This window comes from Canis lupus, chromosome 1 (assembly GCF_003254725.2).
Source record: "Canis lupus dingo isolate Sandy chromosome 1, ASM325472v2, whole genome shotgun sequence".
NCBI lineage: Eukaryota > Metazoa > Chordata > Mammalia > Carnivora > Canidae > Canis > Canis lupus.
The window spans coordinates 86,189,392-86,210,013 of record NC_064243.1 but is presented as its reverse complement, the minus strand read 5'-3'; the positions used below and the strand labels follow the sequence as shown (position 1 = coordinate 86,210,013).

At 39.5% G+C, this 20,622-nt stretch overlaps 1 long non-coding RNA gene across 1 annotated transcript in view; it reads right to left on the bottom strand.

The window, feature by feature from the left end:
* The window catches only part of LOC125752206 (uncharacterized), a 38,082-nt gene extending 27,012 nt beyond the window's left edge, over positions 1-11,070 (bottom strand). The window contains exon 1 of the long non-coding RNA XR_007401131.1: positions 10,845-11,070. This is a non-coding gene — a long non-coding RNA (uncharacterized LOC125752206). The remainder of the gene's footprint in view (positions 1-10,844) is intronic.
* Between the last annotated feature and the right edge of the window lie 9,552 nt (positions 11,071-20,622).

Genomic DNA, 20,622 nt, shown 5'->3' with positions numbered 1-20,622 from the left:
ACCACAAACTACCAAAACTGAAACAGGAATAAATAGAAAACCTGAACAGGCCAATAACCAGGGAGGAAATTGAAGCAGTCATCAAAAACCTCCCAAGACACAAAAGTCCAAGGCCAGATGGCTTCCCAGGGGAATTCTATCAAACGTTTAAGGAAGATACAATACTTATTCTACTAAAGCTGTTCTGAAAGATAGAAAGGGATGGAATACTTCCAAACTCATTCTAGGAGGCCAGCATCACCTTAATTCCAAAATCAGACAAAGACCCCACCAAAAAGGAGAATTACAGACCAATCTCCCTGATGAACACAGATGCAAAAATTCTCAACAAGACACTAGCCGATAGGATCCAACAACACATTAAGAAGATTATTCACCATGACCAAGTGGGATTTATCCCTGGGATGCAAGGCTGGTTCAACACTCGTAAAGAAATCATATCAACAAGAGAAAAAACAAGAACCATATGGTCCTCTCAATAGATGCAGAGAAAGCATTTGACAAAATACAGTATCCATTCCTGATCAAAACTCTTCAGAGTGTAGGAATAGAGGGAACACTCCTCAGTATTTTAAAAGGCATCTACAAAAAGCCCACAGCAAGTATCATCCTCAATGGGGAAATGCTGGGAGCCTTTCCCCTAAGATCAGGAACACGACAGGGATGTCCACTCTCACCATTGCTATTCAACATAGTACTACAAGTCCTGGCCTCAGCAATCAGGCAACAAAAAGAAATAAAAGGCATTCAAATTAGCAAAGAAGAAGTCAGACTCTCCCTCTTTGCAGATGATGTGATACTGTACATAGAAAACCCAAAAGAGGGCAGCCCTGGTGGCTCAGCGATTTAGCACCGCCTGCAGCCCAGGGCCTGATCCCAGCCCAGGGCCTGGAGACCCAGGATCAAGTCCCATGTCGGGCTCCCTGCATGGAGCCTGCTTCTCCCTCTGCCTGTGTCTCTGTCTCTCTCCTCTCTCTCCTCTCTGTGTATTCTCATGAATAAATAAATTAAATCTTTAAAAAAAAAAAAGAAAGAAAGAAAATCCAAAAGACTCCACCCCAAGATTGTTAGAACTCATACAGCAATTCGGCAGTATGGCAGGATACAAAATCAATGCCCAGAAATCAGTGGCATTTCTACACACTCACAATGAGACTGAAGAAAGAGAAATTAAGGAGTCAATCCCATTTACAATTCTACCCAAAAGCATAAGATACCAAGGAATAAACCTAACTAAAGAGATAAAGGATCTAGACTCTAAAAACTACAGAACACTTCTGAAAGAAATTGCAGAAGACACGAAGAGATGGAAAAATATTCCATGCTCATGGATTGGAAGAATTAATATTGTGAAAATGTCAATGCTACCCAGGGCAATTTACACATTCAATGCAATCCCTATCAAAATCCCATGGACTTTCTTCAGAGAGTTGGAACAAATCATCTTAAGATTTGTGTGGAATCAGAAAAGACCCCGAATAGCCAGGGGAATATTACCAAAGAAAACCATAGCTGGGGGCATCACAATGCCAGATTTCAGGTTGTACTACAAAGCTGTGATCATCAAGACAGTTTGGTACTGGCACAAAAATAGACACATAGATCAATGGAACAGAATAGAGAATCCAGAAATGGGCCCTCAACTCTATGGGCAGCTAACATTCAACAAAGCAGGAAAGACTATTCACCGGAAAAAGGACAGTCTCTTCAATAAATGGTGCTGGGAAAATTGGACAGTCACGTGCAGAAGAATGAAACTAGACCACTCTCTTACACCAGACACAAAGATAAACTCAAAATGGATGAAAGATCTAAATGTGAGACAAGAATCCATCAAAATCCTAGAGGAGACCACAGGCAACACCCTTTTTGAACTTTGCCACAGCAACTTCTTGCAAGATACATCTATGAAGACAAGGGAAATAAAAGCAAAACTGAATTATTGGGACTTCATCAAGATAAAAATCTTCTGCACAGCAAAAGAAACAGTCAACAAAACTAAAAGACAACCTACAGAACGGGAGACGATATTTGCAAATGACATCAGATGAAGGGCTAGTATCCAAGATCTATAAAGACCTTATTAAATGCAAGAGCAAAGAAACAAACAATCCAATCATGAAATGGGCAAAAGACATGAACAGAAATTTCACAGAGGAAGACCTAGACATGGCCAAAAAGCACATGAGAAAATGCTCCGCATCACTTGTCATCAGGGAAATACAAATCAAAACCACAGTGAGATACCACCTCACACCAGTGAGAATGGGGAAAATTAACAAGAAGGAAACAGCAAATGTTGGAGAGGATGTGGAGAAAGGGGAACCCTCTTGCCCTGTTGGTGGGAATGTGAACTGGTGCAGCCACTCTGGAAAACTGTGTAGAGGTTCCTCAAAGAGTTAAAAATAGACCTGCCCTACAACCCAGCAATTACACTGCTGGGGATTTACCCCAAAGATACAGATGCAGTGAAACGCCAGAACACCTGCACCCCAATGTTTCTAGCAGCAATGCCCACAATAGCCAAACTGTGGAAGGAGTCTTGGTGTCCATCGAAAGATGAATGGATAAAGAAGCTGTGGTCTATGCATACAATGGAATATTACTCAGCCATTAGAAACGACGAATACCCACCATTTGCTTCGACATGGATGGAACTGGAGGGTATTATGCTGAGTGAAGTAAGTCAATTGGAGAAGGACAAACATTATATGGTCTCATTCATTTGAGGAATATAAAAAATAGTGAAAGGGAATAAAGGGAAAAGGAGAGAAAATGAGTGAAAATATCAGTGAGGGAGACAGAACATGAGAGACTCCTAACTCTGGGAAACAAACAAGGGGTAGTGGAAAGGGAGGTGGGCGGGGGGTTGGGGTGACTGGGTGACGGGCACTGAGGGGGGCACTTGGCAGGATGAGCAACTGGGTGTTATGCTATATGTTGGCAAGTTGAACTCCAATAAAAAAAAATTAAAAATAAAGAAGGCAAAGTGAGAGTAATTACTGTGATGACAGAAGACATAAGTGGTAATGAGAATGATTTGACCTATAAAAATCTCTATAGTGACTTATAAATCTTGAAGTCCCTTAGATGAAGACTGGTAGCATACTCACTTTCATGATCTGTATAACTGAAAACTCTTCATCTGGTAATGGATAGTTATGTTCTGTGAATCAGTTTCAGACTTGAGTCAGTTTGCAGCCCCAGAACCCCTTGAATCAAGAGGTCCTCTTAAAGAATGTCCCTCAAAGGAACCTTCACTGTGGCTATTTATCAGGGGAAAGGGACATATTATTAACCCTTGAAGATTCAGTGGAGCTAATACTGATCTCTGGGGCCCTGAACACCACTGCCATCTACCTGCCACAGTAGGAGCCTATGTGAATCAGCTAATAAACTACTTTTGTACCAAATACAGTGGGTTCAGAGGATCTTTAAATCCTCTCTGGTCATTTCTACGAACCCTGAGTTTCTGATTGGATCTTCATTTCTTCTGGAAATTAACATAAACCATCCCCCCAATGGCTTCATGACCATTGAGTAAAGACTTCTGTTACGAACTGAATGTTTGTGTACCCCCAAAATTCATATGTTGAAGCCCAAACCTCCAATATGAGGTAGTTGGAGGTGGGGCCCATAAGGATGGTGTCCTCATCACAAAATTTAGTGCCATTAGAAGAAGATGAAAAGACACAAAGCACTTGATCTCTTTCCTCCCGTGAACATGAACAACAAAGAGGTCATATGAGTACACAGCAAGATGGCCACCATCTATCTGCAAGCCAGGAAGAGGGTCTTCCCTATGAACAAAATCTGTCAACATCTTGATCCTAGACATCCCAGCCCTCAGAACTATAAGAAAAAATTGTCCATTGTTTAAGCCATCTAGTCTATGGTATTATATTACAGCAGCCTGAGCTAAGACAACTTCCAAAATAATAGCTTTAAAAATACCACATATACGAGAGATTCTGCAAACAAGATGGTAATACCATTTTATCTCCGTTTAACTTAGCTGTTTAACTTCTGTGGAGCACAGCTGTTTCTTGGTGAATAACAGGTGTCTTATCATAAACTTAATCAGATGTTAATTCCAATGGCTGCTGCTGTTCCCATTTGAGACAATTTACTGGAGCAAGTCAACCCAGCATTTGGCATGAAATCTGCAACTATTTATCTGAAAAATGCTTTCTTTCTATTCCATTATGAAACCCCCAAAGCAGTTTGTTTTCACCTAGTGGGGTCACAGATTGCCTACATTCTTTTCCCACAGGGCTCTATCTAACCTCTGGTTCTGTGCCATTATTTATTCTGCAGGGACTTTGTCTCACCATTCCATAGGACATCATGCTGGCCCACTACTTGAATGACAGGATGATGACAGAAACTTGTAGACAGAGGGGAGCAGGTATACTAGATGCCATTTTGAGACACATGCATGTAGATGGTCAGAGATAAATTTCATGAATACTCAGATATCTGCCTTCTCAGGGAAGTTCTGGAGGGACTAATGTTTTGAGACAATTAGTGGTAACACATACTCCGTTTTGGTTTGTTGCTCCTACTCCCTCATTGAGTAATCAGCAAAGTTGCCAGCTTTGAATAAAGGGGCACATAGCAAGAGAGGCTCTCAGCCAACTAGTTGCAGGGCAAATAATCCTGCCAACTGGCCCTTATGAACCAACAAACTAAGAGGTGTTTAAAATATCTGTCACACATCAGGGTGTAATGTGACAACGGTGGCAAGTCTAAAAAGGATGATCACAATGTAAGCAATCTGGAATTTAGAAAATAACCACAAACTATTTAGCAGATCACTATTTTCCTTCTAATAAATAGTTTCTGACTTGGTCCTTGGCCCTGAGAAGGTGGACAATGGGACACAAAGTAATGAGATCTGAGATACATGTGATAAACTGAGGCTACTGACCCACCAAGCCATAAACTTGAGTGTGCCCAGCAGGACCTCAGTGAGGTTTTATATTTATTATCAGGCTCCAGTAGGTCCTGAAAGCACAAATAAGTTGCATGAGCGTGTATTTTTATATACATATTCCTAATATAAACACATTCCTAATATAAATCCCTAATTTTATATACCTATTCCTAATATGTCTAATATATATATTCCTGTTGTACTGCCACATTTATGAACTGGTGGGAAGTCACCTTTTAGAAGTTGATTAAAGTGGGAAAACAATATCAACTGGACTTACAGATGGTCTTGTTCAGCATCCTGGCATCAGCTATAAATGGATTACTGCATAAATACAGCCTTAGTTAGGAGTGGCCTTAAAGAAAGATGGGAAGAAAATGTATAGAGGAGAAATGACTGAAGACACAGATATTCACAGAAGGTAGAGGCAATTGGTTGTCTAAATAGTCATGGACTTGGATTTATGACAAGATATCTGGAAAGAAGTATATGTGTGATCTTTTCAGAATAAACCAAGTATTAATACATTTGTATTTAATACCTATCCAGGGATGCCTAGGTGGCTCAAGCAGTTGAGCATCTGCCTTTGGCTCAAGTCATGATCCTGGAGTTCTAGGATCAAGTCCTGCATCAGGCTCTTGTATGGAGCCTGCTTCTCCCTCTGCCTATGTCTCTGCCTCTCTCTGTGTCTCTCATGAATAAATAAATAAAACCTCTAAAAATAATAATAATACCTATCCAAAGTGGCCTCCTTAGCACCATTTAACAGTAATCATGTAGACAACATGACTTATTCTATGTCAACTGACATCTTTATCCAGACTCTTCTCAATGGTCTCATCTATCAAGTAACAATAGTGGCAGGAATAAAGTTGGTATAATGGCATCAAGCTTTATCTGGTCTAATAGCATTGCTGATTGTTAAAACTTCCAGCCACAAAAACCAACTGCTTGCACCACACCTCTGGGAGATCAGCCCAATAAAACAATAAGTACCACTTACAGGAGTCACTGACCTTATGGTGTTCTCCATCACTCAAAAGCAGTTGACTCGACTGAACATGGAACTGCCAGTTGAAGAGTCATAACATTAGGTGGGAGTTTGGGTTGTTCTTCTATAGTTTGCTCTAAATAAGTAAATAATATATTGTGTTGTTTCTCCCATAGCCAAAATATACAGGCCCAGGATCATATTCATCTTCTTACACTGACGTCATAAAGTACCACAGACCAGGTGGCTTAAATGACCAAAATTTATTTTCTCACATCCTGGAGGCTGGAAGTCTGAGATCAAGGTTCAGGTTCCTATTAAGACCCATGAGGCGGGGGGATCCCTGGGTAGCTCAGCGGTTTGGTGCCTGCCTTTGGCCCAGGGTGTGATCCTGGAGTCCCAGGATTGAGTCCCACATCGGGCTCCTTGCATGGAGCCTGCTTTTCCCTCTGCCTGTGTCTCTGACCCTCTCTCTCTCCCTCTCTCTCTCTCTCTGTCTCTCATGAATAAATGAATAAAATATAAAGTCTTAAAAAAAAAAAAAAAGACCCATGAGGAAAAGATCTGTTCCAGATTTCTCTCATTGACTTGTAGATGCCCTTCTTTTCCCTGTGTCCTCATTTCATTTTTCTACATGTATCTGTGTCCAAATTTCCTCTTTTATATAAGGATACCAGTCAATTTGGACCCAACTTAATGACCTCATTTTAACTTGATTTCCTCTGTAAAGATCCCATTTCTAAATATGGTCACAATCTCAGATATGGGGGATTGTGACTCAACATACAAACTTTTGAGGAGGTCACAGTTCAGCCCATAACAGGGACCAGGGAGTAAGATTTGGAATGGCACTTCTCATTGTTACCCCTAATAACTCCTGACACAATTTTTGTTTTCCATTCTGGTTGTCTTTGGGCTCAGCTTATTTAGAGATCTTAGTACCTAAGGGTGAAAGAACAACTTTAGCTGACAAAATAATTGACCTAGAAAGTAAGAATCCTACCTGATTATTCTGAGCTCCTCAGTCCACTGAATGTGTGAGTGAAAGGGCTGGGGGAAAATTTTGTCGGTTGAGGTGACAGATTCTAATAGTCAAAAGGAAAAGCGATTGCTACTCCACAATGTGAGCAGAGAAGCTTCTCAGAATCATGTCTGAAATGATTCCTCTGGATCCTCTCCTAGTACTGCCATATTCAGTAGTAATAGTGAGCAACTATAGCAACCTCATAAAGACAGGACCACTAAGGCTCAGACCCATGGGAAATAGAAGTACAGGTTACATGCTCACCGAAGGTTAAAGGAATGTAGATTGGGGAGTGAGAAAAGAAAACGGTTAACATGTGTTGTAGACATGATGATCATGGCATACATATACTCATAGTTTCTTCTTTGCTCAAATATACTAACTATTCTTTTCTTTTTAAGAAAAATCCCTTTCCCCTATTATTCTACATATGGTGCATTCATGGTGATTAACATAAATTTGGTTATGGGATACCAAGACAGGGTTACAGCTAGCTAGGATAGGGATCAGCAAACTTTTACTGATAAAGGGTCCAGTTTTAGTGAGTATTTTCAGTGAATATTTAAGACTTCATTAGTCATACTCTAATCTCTAGCAATCGCTCAATTCTGCCTTTGGGGCAAAAAAGCAGCCACAGACAATCCATAAACAAATGAGTATGGCTATGTTCCAATAAAACTTTATTTACAACAGGGGCACTTAGCTGGCTCAGTCCGTGGGGTACATGACTCTTGATCTTAGGGTTCTAAGTTTTGAGCCTCACATTAGGTATAGGGATTACTCAGAAATAAAATTTTCTAAAACAACAACAACAACAACAACAAAAAGTATTTACAACAAAATGAGCGATGGACTGGATTTAACCTGGAAACTGGTTTGCCAAATCCTCAATTAAAGGATAAGTGTGCATCAAGATATTTGCAGTAACTGGTGAGACTGATTCTCCTCTTTGGGAAGAGGGAAAGGAGTCATTGCATTTTGTTTTACAGAAAAATGTTTTTGTTGTCATTGTTGTTTTGAAATTTAATTATTAGTCTTCGTGGACCAGGCTAGACTGGGAAGGTATTACAAATTTGCTTACTCGATTCCTAATCCCAACCCCTTTTCACCATGTTTTCCTATACAATAGAGAATGAGAAGCTTAACACTTCACTTTTGAGAATCCATTTTAGCTGGGGCTATGCATGTGACCAAAAAAGAAGCATTCATTCAAGACCTGAGAGTAGAAATGAATAAAGAAAATACAGAAGCACTCAGGAAGATTAGATGTTCAGAGTGTTTGGTTCTCTTAGGGCTAAAATGGTGGAGATTTTACAGTGCGAGCCCTAAAACCACTGGAGCAGAGCAGAAAGCAGCATCAGAGGGAAAATGCACTAAAAGAGTTTTTGGCAGGATAGGAGATTTCTTTAGGCTGCACCGCTTCCAACTGAGCATCCAAGGCTGGTTTACTGCCCTCCAAAAAAGTTGAATACTAAAAATAACTAATTGTTATTATATGAATCTCTCCTCTTCTGAATAAGGATTCCGTTTTAATAATGTTTTATTACCCAGAAACTAATATAATGCCTAATACATAGTTGGCACACATGAAATTGTAGTGAATTGAAATGAGAGCCTCGTCAATACTCAGAATAGAAAGGATCATTGCCTGAGGTCTGGAGAATTTGGTAGTGGTCATATCACTTTTCTCTTTTCCTTTTTTTTTTTTTTTTTTCTTTTTTCCTATATCAGCCAACCTCTGGGGCTTTGGCTAGGGAAACTAATAACACAAGAACTCTAAAACAAAGGGTCAAAAATGGAAGACACAGATTTCATTGGGTTAAAACTTTACCTTTTACAAGCAAAACCAGGTCTCCGGCCAATAGCGCAAGATGTCTGCAAGACAGCTAGTGTGTGGGGGGAGGAGGTGCACACGTGTGTGTAAAATCATTAATTTACATTGATAGCTAATAATAATTAATTTACACTGAACATCTCAGTGCCAAAGGCTAGATTTTGGAAGGGAGGGTGTTAATGGTATATCTACCATGTATTAAGTAGCACGCTTCAAATCCATTTTCTTACTTAATCCATACAACACTACAAAGTGAGTATTATTTCATCTTGACTAACATAGGTATCATGAGAAAATGAGGAGTGGGCTTGGTTAAGTAACTGGTAACAGACATTTATTGAAACGCCATTCTTAAAGTGGCTCCTTCTCCCCATAGCCACAGGCATAGTACAGGCTCTTCCTTTTGCCTAGAATGTTCTGCATGCACAATTTCAACTCATGCAACTAATGATTATTTATTCATCCTTAATTTCTCAACCTAAACATTGCTTACTCAGAAAAGCCATCCCTGACTCCCTGGCCAGCTCAGGTAGTCTCACTGTTCCCTGTGCTGTTTTTTCTCAGCCTGTATCACAGTTTTCAACGACTCACTGTGTGGCCATTAGATTTGTCTGTCTGGTTGGCTAATGTTTATGCTACATAGATCTGTTGCTTCCTATTCCCAGCACCCAGCACAGAACCTGGCACATAGAGGCACTCAGGAAGTAGTTCTGAATGAACAAACAAATAAATGAATGAATAAATGAACACCATGTCCCGAGGTGATTGCTAAACACTTTACCTTAATTATTTCATTCAATCCTCAAAACAAACGTATGGGCTATGTCCTATTTTTGTCCCTGTTTTGCAAATAAAACAGCTAAAGAGCAGAAATATAATAGCTTGCCTAGGCTCATATACATAGTGAGTGTTGGAGTTGAGATCTAAGTCTGGTATCTCTCCACTATACTACATCGCTGTATATATTTCGATGGCATCTTCAAATAGACTTTTATTGCCAATCACATAAAAGTAAAAAATAAGTCACTATAAGACAAGCAAACAACCACAAACAGTTTTATCACATGTAAAGGCTGTTAAATGGAAGAAAACGCAGTGTCAGAGTCAGGCTTAAGACTTTTTCACACTTTTGTGGTAAGAAAGCAAAACGGAGGATTTCAGAAAACAAACTCGCAGGAGGGGTTTAGAAATAGCTCAACAGATCTTACCATACACACTGAACTTCTATAACACCATGATTTAAAACACTAGCCATTTTAGGCTTTTGCAAAAAAGAAAAAAAGTAACCAAATAAGAAGTTATAAATAGATGAGTAAATTATCTTCCATATTATTTCACTTTTCTGGAAAATTTTTTTTCACAAATTCCATCATCTGGGCTATTTCACTTGCAAATTAACTCTTATTTATGAATATATGTATTTAAACATAATGTTAAATGAATGTATAAATGTGGATCTTTGTTTGTTTGACTTTTGCAATCTCTCAATCTTCCCTCTATTCCCATGAGCTCTTACTCCCACCCCACGAGAATTCACTTTTACAATCTAGTCTTTACCCTTTCCTGTATTATTTATGCTCACATAATTCTATTTAATCCTATATATATATTTATCCATACACATCTAATATTACAGAGACAAGCTTTTTGGTCATTGTTTTACAAGAGGGAGTTCACATCAACTATGCTTTTCTGCATCCAGCTTTTCTCCCTCAAACCCTCATGAAAATTCTTCCAAGTTGACTAGGATTGCTCTAGCTAATTCTTCTTAAATGGCTGCATAATATTCCATGGTCTATATGTAATTTATAGTAGTCCCTCTCCCTTATCTATACAAGACATGTTCCAAGACTCCTAGGAGATGCCTGAAACCGTGCAAAGTACTCAACCCCATATATACCATTTTGTCCTATACACACATACTTGCGATAAAATTTAATTTATAAAGTAAGCATGGTAAGAGATTGACAATAACAACTAGGACGATTATAACAATATGCTGTAATGAAAGTTATGTGAATGTGGTCTCCCTCAAAATATCTTACTATCCTGTACTCACCCTTCCTGTGATGATGTGAGACGATAAAAATGCGTACGTGATAAGATCAGATGAGGTGAATGATGTATTTTGTCAGGAGGATGGTCCACTTCTGGGCACAGTTACCCTTCGGTAACTGAAAGGGAAGAAAGCAAAACCTCGGGTAAGCAGGGACCACTGTATTCAGTCCTGCTCCTATTGATAGGAAATGTTCTTTTCCTCTGGGCCACTAGAGAGCACCATTGGAGCAGTGTCAAGTTCAGTAAAGTTGAGGGCAGACAGTTGGAGACCTATTTGTTATCAGATCTGCATCTTCATCTTCACTGGCTTGATCCAGATTTTGTTCATTCTCAGCTCCGGGAACCAAGAATTCTCTCGCTTCCTCCAATCGGCATCTTACCATTCCATCCCCAGGCGGATGATAATAGACTCACTGGGGTTCTTTTTCAGATTCCCCATAGTTGTTCAAAGACCCAAATGGCAAGGACTGCAGAAATATTATAATGGGCATAGCCAATAAGAACAACTACTCTCACTGCTGTCACTGTAATTACTACGATTTATGAAAAACAAAAAATTGCCAGTAATCAGGCTAAGATAAGAGCTTGACACATGTCACCTCACTTTACAGTTACAACAATCCTGTGAAGTAAGCACAACCATTATCCCACTATAAAGATAAAGTGTGTGGTATAGAGATAACACACACCCAGAGCCAGACCCTTAAGAAATCCCACAGATTCTCTTCATGTTTCTGTATTAAGTCTGTCACTGTGTGGCCTCTCCTGGATCTCCATGTTCAACTGCCAACACCACCTGTCTCAACCCAAACCCAATCCAAATTCCCTACAGTTTTCCAAAGACCGCAGAGTTCCTATGATGTTGCATTTATTGTTGCTGCTGTCCTGTATGCCTCCCTCAGCTTCCCAGATCTTCAAAGAGTCAGACTACATTTTTCCTGGTCTCTGGAGCTTACCCAGGTAGACATAAATACCCCTTGTACCTCAAAATAATGGGGAAAGTTGCTTGCTTATCTCATTCTCCTACTAGAAAGTTCTAAAGCCAAGTCTTAACTGTTCTCAGTATCTCTGTAGTGGTACAGTGGTTGGCACATAGCAGATGTTCCATACATGGTAACAAAGGAATAAATGACTGAATCCATGAACTAGAAAGGCCCTTTCTTTAAAAACTTAGAGTCAAACCCAATCCTTAGCAGCATAAAATAAATACATAAAAGCCAAAAAACTTGGGTCACTTCCTTTCAGAGAGGATTTCTGTGACAAATCCATTTCCCAAGCCAATCAGCCACAAATAAAGAGCCCCTGGCTTTTTTGTCCTCTAGCTAGCCTGTAGGTCTGGACAGTTAAAATTGAAGGAAGAGCGTGTGCCAGGCTATTCACACATGCCTAGGGTCTGCTGTTAGTTGCTGCTGAGAGATAAGATGAAAATTTGTATTAGAGTGGAAGTACTTCAGGCTGCAGAATTACACAGCAGCTGTGAGGGGAAGGGTAGGGAAGAAAATTTGCCTTTCATCAGAAAAAAATGTGGTGAAAACGGATATTCTTTTTCTCTTTAAAAACACATGCAGAAACTGTTTGGCCTGGTTGGTCTTATTATTTCCTCTTGCAAAAAGCTTGCCAGTCCTCCTGGGTGAAGAAATGAAGACCCAGCGATGTGAAAGCCTTTGGGGCCACAATTAGAAATGTTCTTTCTCGTGTGGTGTTTTCTTTCCTGTAAACTCCAGATACCACTAATGAGAGTGCCCAATTATTACATCTGTTGACCAGGGGCAGTACTCTTTGCTGCCCGGTAAATACAACATTGTCTGGCAGCTCATTCTAATGAGAAACTGGATTATTTGCCCCTGAATACAGTCAAGAAGTCAAAGTCTAAATTGAATTTGCAACCACAAATGCATATATTCGGAGGTACAGTTAAGAGATCTTTGGAGAGGGGCACCTGGGTGGCTCAGCAGTTGAGCATCTGCCTTTGGCTCAGGTCGTGATTCTGGGGTCCTGGGATTGAGTTCCACTTGGGCTCCCCACAGGGACCCTGCTTCTCCCTCTGCCTATGTCTCTGCCTTTCTCTCTGGTTCTCTCATGAATAAATAAATAAATCTTTAAAAAAAAAAAGACAGAGATTTTTGGAGGGGGCTTGGGTGGCTCAGTCTGGTAAGCATCAGACTAGTGATGTCGGCTCAAGGTCATGATCTCATGGGTAGTGAGATGGAGCCCCACATCTGCCTCCCAGCTCAGTGGGAATCTGCTTGAGATTCTCTCTTGCCCCCCGCACTTTCTCCCCCCACCCCTACCCCCACCCCCAGATAAATAAATATTTTTATAAAAGAGAGAGAGGGGGGCCTTTGGAGAGTTTTTCTCCTTCTCTGGCAGAAGCTGACTTTCTACTTGTTTGCATGTTGCAAATCTGATCAAATAGAAATGTGAATTTTTTCCTCTTCATGCCCCCAAATTTGAAATGCATGTTTAATATCACAGAATCAAAAATTTGGATGGAAGCTCTAAACACCAGCAAGCTCTGCCACACGGACAAAATTCTACTTAACTCATTCCTGGAAGCAAACCACCCACCCTTTTCTCAGAAATATCTCAAAGGAACATCACACATCGGTGCATCCTGCTATCTCTTGGCACAATTTGCTTCCTTGAAGCTCACATACCATTGTCTTCATTTCCTCTGCTGCTCAAGTAGGAGCTTAGTTTTTCCCACTGTCTCCAGCATCAATGTGGGCTCTTAGACTGTAGGAAGATCTGTCTGTAGACAGGTCCCTGAACACTTTGTGCTGTTTTGTGTCTTTGCACCTACTCTGCCATCTGCCTGGAAATCTTCTCTTTACCTATGATCCACCCTCTCCCACATTATGAACCCCTACTGAATCTCCAACACCCAGGTCCTTTGTGAAGAGCTTCCCCCACATCATGTTTTCTCACTCTCCAATCTAAGATACAAATTACCAGGTCCTGCATGCTACCAAGAGGTCTCCTAAAATGGTGCTATTCAAAATGTAGTCTTTAGACCAGAAGCAGTAGCATCACTCGGGAGATTATTGACACTGGGCATTCACAGGTTCCACTTCTGACCTAATGAGTCCTTATATCTGAGGGTAGGGCCTGGGAATCTGGGTTTTAACAAGCTTGCTTGAATTTAAAAAACACTGTTCTACAATAATTTAATTTCAAATAACCTTTGGTAGATATAAATTTAATACTCTTGACAGACCAGAAGGTTCATGACATGGAGCCAATCATTTTACAGAACAAAATTAGAACAAAATTGAAGGTCATTTAATGAAAAAAAAATTATAATAGCTCAGACTGTACATATCACTAAAATTCTCACTCTTCATTCTTAATTACAGACATATTTTGAGGAAGGAATTATATGGCAAATTTGGAAGGCCACTGATACCTCCCATAAGAATGCCAATGGTCAACGTTTTTATCTTTTTAATATTATATTGGAATTATTCCTTTGTATGTTTCTCTCATATTACCATAAACTAGATATTTCTCTTATTCATTTCAAAATGAATAAGCACAGGCCCTGACACACAGTTAGCATTTATGATGTTAATTAAAACAATGAACAAGGGACGCCTGGGATGCTCAGTGGTTGGGCACGTGCCCTGGGCTCAGGTCATGATCCCGGGATCTGGGATCAAGTCCCACATCAGGCTCCCTGCGGGGAGCCCGCTTCTCCCTCTGCCTATGTCTCTGCCTCTCTCTCTCTCAGTCTGTGTCTCTCATGAATAAATAAATAAATCTTTTAAAAAAATGAAAGAATATTCACACAGAGCATTTTCTGAATCCTCACTGCCGCTTTTAGATAATATAGTCATCAAACTTAGTTTTGATTTGGCCTCTGAAAATAGTTTTGGCTTACACTACTGTTTTTTGAACCGACATCCCTAAACTAACCAACTGCATCAGCATCGTCTGGGATGTATATCCTGTGCAGATTCCTAGACCCACCCTACAATATTGTTTCTGAATCTCCAGTTTGTGAATCCAAAAATCCCAGGAGATTCTTATGTAGACAAAGTTAGAGAAATATTGATATGTGTGGTTACCCCAATCTGCAGCACTCTGAAATTGGTCACTAACCATAGAATAAGGAAAAACTTCCCTAGCCAGAAGACTCATTATCTAAATTCAGTATAGGAGGAGGCCTAAAAAGATAGGAAAGAAAGCAAGAATCCCATAGAGAAATTTCATTATGCAAAGATGCAAACAGTCCCATGTGTTCCATTGTATGTTTGAATTGAAATCCATACCTTTGTCAATAGTTGCTTTGGGAAGTGGGAAAAGAGTTTTTAAGAAGTTTCTTTTGCCACACTTACATAAGAAACCAGGTGGAATACTCTCCCAGGAATTTAAATCAAGGGAAGGAAAACAAGTAGAAGAATTAGGGGAATTGTTTTTCAAAAATAAAAGAGAAAAGCCAAACATAGAGTTATGTGTTCTTCTCAGACCCCTTCTCTCAAAAGAGTCTGAATGCAAAGGCCGCCATAGACATCAGTTTACCAAGGTATGATCTCAAGAGGTTGAAAATTTGACATCTGTTACCTGAGACTTCTTTAACTGGAGATGTGTTCTCCTGTCCTACAATTTAAGAGAATATCTAAAACATAAATACACTAAAGGAGGAAAAACACCCACCTTGGCCTAAACTCAAAATACAATATGGGAAGAGAGTGGTAAGGGTATGTAGTTTTTATAATATCCCTAATCACCCCATAAAAACAGACAGAGCCAAACCAACAAGCCACGTACAGTATCTATAACATTAAGTAATAAGTTTTTCACATGAATTCCAGAGTTGGAGTAAATGAGGACAAAACATGAAGACTCATATATTATTAGCATCTATATAGGTAGAAGCCAAAGGAAGTAAGGGGACATCTAGTAGATCTGAGAATAAGATGACTCAAGGATTGCCTATAACCAATCTTTTTTACTTTAATTTATTTGAGAAAGAGAGAGAACACAGGGGAGAAAGGCATAGAGAAAGGGAGAGAATCTCAAACAGACTCCCTGCTGAGTGCAGAGCCCAATGCAGGCATTGATCTCTTGACCCTGAGATCAGATCTGAGCCAAAACCAAGAGTTGGCCACTCAACTGACCACACCATCCAGGCTCTCTGCCAATATATATTGACTGGAAAGTGTAGGTGGCCAATTTGAGGACCACAGCTAAACCAGAAGGGTTATTTGCATGTGAGTGCAATGAGATGGCAGGAAGATTTTAAGAAGCTGGATTAATCTGTGACTTAACCATGGAAGTGAACTTGCCAAAGTGTTATTCCAGGACAAAGCTCTGTACTAGGGAGAAACTACTGGGGATATAACCTTTTTTTTAAAGATTTTATTTATTTATTCATGAGAGACAAAGAGTTAGAGGCAGAAACATAGGCAGAGGGAAAAGCAGGCTCCCCACAGGGAGTCCAATGTGAGACGAGACTCGATCACAGAACTCCAGGATCATGCCCTGAGCTGAAGGCAAACACTCAACCACTGAGCCACCCAGGCATCCCAGGGTTCTAACCTTTGACAAAGAGATGGAGGAAGAAAAGAGAGGATCCAAAGAAAGTGGAGATGAGGAACTAACCAGGAGACCTTTTGTTTTGAACAAAAACAACAAAACAATAGAAAGACAGAACTCTATAGCAATCAAGCTAGAAAACTATCCTGATCCATTCCTTCCCCCAAAAGTTTAGGAAAACTAATCTCATGTGAAAATGAGCAACAGCAAAGAAATATAGTTGAATTCTACACAACTGTTTTATAAGAAAATATAAGATTAGGCAGAAGAAAATATCTCTATAGATAATGAAAGCTCTCCAGAAAAATGGCCACAGACAGATGAAAACTATAACTTAATATTTTTCAAATGAATTAATGGAAATTTTTTCATGATAGTGTATGAAAAAAATTCAACATCAATCAGAATTAAAGAAAACTCAGAAATGAGGTGATAGAACTAAGGACAAAATAGAAAAAAAATTTTAAGTCATTTCAAAATGTAACATGAATCACATCACAAGATATCCAAATGGCCAATAATAACGTGAAAAAATGCTCAGTGTCACTAGTCATCAGAAAGTCAAATTTAAGCCATAGCAAAATATCACTTTGCCTCCATTAAAAGGGCTAAAATTAAAAAGACTGATAATACCAAGTACTAGCAAAGATGTGACAACAAACTCTTATACTCTTAGTGATGGGAATGTAAAATGGTACAGCTCCTTTAGAAAACTGCTTAGCATTTTCTGATACATATAAAAATGCATCTGCCCTATGATCCAACAATTTGGCTCCAAGCTATATTTTCCAAGAGAAATGAATGCATATGTTCTCACAAAGATTTATACAAGAATGTTCATCACAGTTATAATTTATAGGGCAGCCTGGGTAGCTCAGCAGTTTAGTGCCGCCTTCAGCCCAGGGCATGATCCTGGAGACCCAGGATCGAGTCCCATGTCAGGCTCCCTGCATGGAGCCTGCTTCTCCCTCTGCCTGTGTCTCTACCTTTCTCTGTGTGTGTGTGTCTCTCATGAATAAATAAATAAAACTTTTAAAAAAAACAGTTATAATTTATAATAGCTGAAATCTGGAAACACCACAAATGTCCATCCACAGAAAAAAAATAATAAATTGTGGTGTATATACATGAACTGCTATAAGATTTTAAGAGGCTGGATATTATATTGGATATTTTTTATTAATCTCAAAAAACATTACTTTGAGTAGAAGAAGTCAGGCACAAGAGTATATGTAATTACGTTTCTTCTGATTTGAATTCTGCTGATTTGAATTCTGCGGTTTTGAAATTCAAGAACAGGCAAAACCAATCTCTGGCAACAGAAGTCAGAATAATTGTTATCTCTTTTAGGAAGTAAGGGTTTTTACTGGAAAGAAGCATGAGGAAACTTTCTGGAGTTTTCTATATCTTGTTCTATAGGTTATACAGATATATATCTCTGTGTGTGTGTGTGTGTGTGTGTGTGTATATATATATATATATATATATATATATATATATATCTGTATATATGTCAGGGGACTGCAAGACCACTTCCAAGTTCAATAGTTCCCAGGAGGACACAAAGGACTCAGCATAGAGTCACAATTACAGCTATAATTTATTACCAAAAAAAAAAAATGCACAATAAAATTAGCAAAGAGAAAAAGCACATGGGGCAAAGTTCAGAGTAAACCAGAAGCAAGATTCTAAGAGTCCCAATGAAGTCACACAGGATGTTATTAATTCCTACAGAAAGAAATGTGGTATGTGTGAAGTGCTATCTCCCAGGGAAACCCATTAAAGACTCAGTGCCAGGATTTTTATTGGGAGCTAGGCACACAGGTAGCTTTTGCCTAGCATGTACTAAATTACAAACTCTCAGAAGAAAAGCAAGTCTTCAGCATAAACAATTGTTCCCATAAACACACAATGAGCCATTTGCTTTTTTTAAATTTTTTTAAGTTTATTTTTATTTTTTTAGCAATCCCTACACCGAACGTGAGGCTCAAACCCTGAGATCAAAACTCGCATGCTCTGGGTGGCGCAGCGGTTTGGCGCCTGCCTTTGGCCCAGGGCGCGATCCTGGAGACCCGGGATCGAATCCCACGTCGGGCTCCCGGTGCATGGAGCCTGCTTCTCTCTCTGCCTCTCTCTCTCTCCATGTCTATCATAAATAAATAAATCTTTAAAAAAAAAAAATCGCATGCTCTTCCAAAAACCAGCCAGGGGGACCTACAATGAGTCATTCTTATCAGGAAACAATGCAAACCCTCTCCAAATTCAAATTCCTAGCAACCTTGAAAGCAGGCCTAACGATAGCAGTCAAGTCTTCTCGGCTCTTTCTCTGCAATGTGTCAGAAAAACAAACAAAAAGCAAAAAACAAAACACCTCACTGAACTGTACATTTAAGATTTTGGTGTTTTATCATGTAGATTATATATCAATTTTTAAACTTTAAACATATAAATAATATGAATGACAGATCCACAGATCCTCTTCTGTGAGCAGTTTGTCATGATAGTGAAATAAGAAAATCATAATGATTTTGGAGGCCTACAAACAAGGCAAAGTAAAAAGCAAGTCCCTCAACTTGCTAAGGCTCAACTCTCTCAGGGCCATGATGGGTCCTGTTCTTAAGCAGCGTAATGTAATGGAAAGAACATGGACTTTGGCATCAAACTGGTCTTAAAATCTAGCTCTATCATTTGCTAGCTCGGTGATAACAGTCAAGATAATTCACTTCTCTGAGCTCCAGTTCCTCAGCAAGCTGAGGATGATAATTTGCCACTGAAATGTTATAAGGATTAAATGAAATAACACATGCAGTCGATATTCAAAAAAAAAATGTCAAGTCCCTCTACAGTAGATAAAACTCTAGAAGATAAGACATCCATATGAAAAGTTGTAAGGCAAGAGAGTACTTAGTAAGCGCCATGAAGGTTGTTCAAAGTTCTGACTGCTATAGAAGACCAAGCAGAAAGGTTCTCGGTAGGCCCGAAACAGGCCCAAGAGGTGGCATTTGAGCTGGTGATGGAATGTGTGGTAAAATTTTGAGATTCAGAGATGAAGAGTAGGACATTTTAGGACCACAGAAAAGTACCTGCAAATCACAAGCTGGATTTGTCTTGGGCTTTTGTCAGTCCAAACTTTGCTGAGAGAACTAGCATTTCTTTACCTACATGACTTGTTGTGACTGAGCCATTTTTTTTTTTTTGCATAATATCAAATACTTTATTTTCCCTCATTTTGTTCAGCCCACATCTTAATCATATCTATATATGCATCTCCATTCCTATAATTACCCAAAGCTAAAAACATAACAGTCATCTTTGACTCCTGTTCTAGAAAATGTATCCAAATATGATTATTAGCCATCACCTACTCAGCTACCACTCTGGTCCAAGCCATAGTCACATCCTTCCTTGACCATTACAACAATCTCCTAACTGGCCTCTCGAACTTTTTTTTATTATTTTTTTAGAGTCTTATGGGGTTTATTTTTTTGTATATATTTTTTATTGGAATTTGATATGCCAACATATAGCATAACACCCAGTGCTCATCCTGTCAAGTGCCCCCCTCAGTGCCCATCACCTAGTCACCCCATTCCCCCACCCACCTCCCTTTCCACCACCCCTTGTTCATTTCCCAGAGTTAGGAGTCTCTCATGTTCTGTGTGACCGAGCCATTATAGGGATTGAATATACTGCCATGCTGAATGGGGTGATACAGTGGGTTCTTCTACTCTGGATCTAAGGCCAATGACATTTTTGCCTCTTGACATCTAGCAATACGGAGCATGAGTATGACCTCAACCAGGAACACTATTGAACCATAGGCAAAATGGTGACTTCTATAGAAACATCAAATGCATGCACAATCTTCCATTCATTACAGTCCCCTCAGACTCCACTGTTGTTGTTGTTGTTGTTGTTTTTCATTTATTCAGTAGGGATTTATTGAGTGGGCAGTCTGTGCTAGACATTGTGCTATATCCTAAGGATGAAATGTATGGGTTCCAGCCCCAGGGAGTTCACAGACTAGTCAGAAAGGCTACATGTAAATGCACAGACTACACTAGAAAACAATAAGGACCTTAGGGTAGAGATGAATGAAAGATCTCAGGATCACACAGGCTAGAGCCGGGCCCTCTTTTGATGCATCTGGTTTCTACTTCAAGGATACTCTCACTGCTGACAGTTAAACTGAGGGATGGATTTGATAAACTAGCTACTTTCCCAAACTGGTCAAAGGAAAA